This window comes from Schistosoma mansoni (genome assembly GCF_000237925.1).
Source record: "Schistosoma mansoni, WGS project CABG00000000 data, chromosome 1 unplaced supercontig 0122, strain Puerto Rico, whole genome shotgun sequence".
Lineage (NCBI taxonomy): Eukaryota > Metazoa > Platyhelminthes > Trematoda > Strigeidida > Schistosomatidae > Schistosoma > Schistosoma mansoni.
The window spans coordinates 735,407-738,164 of record NW_017385992.1 but is presented as its reverse complement, the minus strand read 5'-3'; the positions used below and the strand labels follow the sequence as shown (position 1 = coordinate 738,164).

Sequence of the window (2,758 nt, the reverse complement as noted above, 5' to 3'; positions counted from 1 at the left end):
CGCACAGTATGCACATATGCCAATTAGAGACTGACCAGTTGCAGTCCTAAACACATCGATGGGAAGATCCAAACAAACAATACTAAGTGAATTCAAACTTCACCCCATCGCACAAGCAAGTGGCTATCAGGACTCAGTGGCCGAGTGGATAACGCGATGGCGTTTGAAGCGAGTGTACTGGGTTCGAGTCTCAGAGTGAACATCAACTCTGAGATGCAGGTACATCCAGCTGACGAGTCCCAAATAGGACGAAACGCGCGTCCTGGATTCCACTGCTAGCCACTATCCATCTCTGCTTACCATGCTTGTGAATTAAGGTATATCGAGGCAATACGCACAGTATGCACATATGCCAATTAGAGACTGACCAGTTGCAGTCCTAAACACATCGATGGGAAGATCCAAACAAACAATACTAAGTGAATTCAAACTTCACCACATCGCACAAGCAAGTGGCTATCAGGACTCAGTGGCCGAGTGGATAACGCGATGGCGTTTGAAGCGAGTGTACTGGGTTCGAGTCCCAGAGTGAACATCAACTCTGAGATGCAGGTACATCCAGCTGACGAGTCCCAAATAGGACGAAACGCGCGTCCTGGATTCCACTGCTAGCCACTATCCATCTCTGCTTACCATGCTTGTGAATTAAGGTATATCGAGGCAATACGCACAGTATGCACATATGCCAATTAGAGACTGACCAGTTGCAGTCCTAAACACATCGATGGGAAGATCCAAACAAACAATACTAAGTGAATTCCAACTTCACCCCATCGCACAAGCAAGTGGCTATCAGGACTCAGTGGCCGAGTGGATAACGCGATGGCGTTTGAAGCGAGTGTACTGGGTTCGAGTCCCAGAGTGAACATCAACTCTGAGATGCAGGTACATCCAGCTGACGAGTCCCAAATAGGACGAAACGCGCGTCCTGGATTCCACTGCTAGCCACTATCCATCTCTGCTTATCATGCTTGTGAATTAAGGTATATCGAGGCAATACGCACAGTATGCACATATGCCAATTAGAGACTGACCAGTTGCAGTCCTAAACACATCGATGGGAAGATCCAAACAAAAAATACTAAGTGAATTCAAACTTCACCACATCGCACAAGCAAGTGGCTATCAGGACTCAGTGGCCGAGTGGATAACGCGATGGCGTTTGAAGCGAGTGTACTGGGTTCGAGTCCCAGAGTGAACATCAACTCTGAGATGCAGGTACATCCAGCTGACGAGTCCCAAATAGGACGAAACGCGCGTCCTGGATTCCACTGCTAGCCACTATCCATCTCTGCTTACCATGCTTGTGAATTAAGGTATATCGAGGCAATACGCACAGTATGCACATATGCCAATTAGAGACTGACCAGTTGCAGTCCTAAACACATCGATGGGAAGATCCAAACAAACAATACTAAGTGAATTCAAACTTCACCCCATCGCACAAGCAAGTGGCTATCAGGACTCAGTGGCCGAGTGGATAACGCGATGGCGTTTGAAGCGAGTGTACTGGGTTCGAGTCCCAGAGTGAACATCAACTCTGAGATGCAGGTACATCCAGCTGACGAGTCCCAAATAGGACGAAACGCGCGTCCTGGATTCCACTGCTAGCCACTATCCATCTCTGCTTACCATGCTTGTGAATTAAGGTATATCGAGGCAATACGCACAGTATGCACATATGCCAATTAGAGACTGACCAGTTGCAGTCCTAAACACATCGATGGGAAGATCCAAACAAACAATACTAAGTGAATTCAAACTTCACCCCATCGCACAAGCAAGTGGCTATCAGGACTCAGTGGCCGAGTGGATAACGCGATGGCGTTTGAAGCGAGTGTACTGGGTTCGAGTCTCAGAGTGAACATCAACTCTGAGATGCAGGTACATCCAGCTGACGAGTCCCAAATAGGACGAAACGCGCGTCCTGGATTTCACTGCTAGCCACTATCCACCTCTGCTTACCATGCTTGTGGATTAAGGTATATCGAGGCAATACGCACAGTATGCACATATGCCAATTAGAGACTGACCAGTTGCAGTCCTAAACACATCGATGGGAAGATCCAAACAAACAATACTAAGTGAATTCAAACTTCACCCCATCGCACAAGCAAGTGGCTATCAGGACTCAGTGGCCGAGTGGATAACGCGATGGCGTTTGAAGCGAGTGTACTGGGTTCGAGTCCCAGAGTGAACATCAACTCTGAGATGCAGGTACATCCAGCTGACGAGTCCCAAATAGGACGAAACGCGCGTCCTGGATTCCGCTGCAAGCCACTATCCATCTCTGCTTACCATGCTTGTGAATTAAGGTATATCGAGGCAATACGCACAGTATGCACATATGCCAATTAGAGACTGACCAGTTGCAGTCCTAAACACATCGATGGGAAGATCCAAACAAACAATACTAAGTGAATTCAAACTTCACCCCATCGCACAAGCAAGTGGCTATCAGGACTCAGTGGCCGAGTGGATAACGCGATGGCGTTTGAAGCGAGTGTACTGGGTTCGAGTCCCAGAGTGAACATCAACTCTGAGATGCAGGTACATCCAGCTGACGAGTCCCAAATAGGACGAAACGCGCGTCCTGGATTCCACTGCTAGCCACTATCCACCTCTGCTTACCATGCTTGTGGATTAAGGTATATCGAGGCAATACGCACAGTATGCACATATGCCAATTAGAGACTGACCAGTTGCAGTCCTAAACACATCGATGGGAAAGATCCAAACAAACAATACTAAGTGAATT

General features: G+C 47.8%; 1 non-coding gene across 1 annotated transcript; it reads left to right on the top strand.

Moving 5' to 3' along the window:
- Positions 1-534: 534 nt before the first annotated feature.
- Positions 535-604, top strand: Smp_tRNA_02052_Ser_CGA.1.1. Its single transcript has one exon. It is a non-coding gene (tRNA).
- Positions 605-2,758: the final 2,154 nt, after the last annotated feature.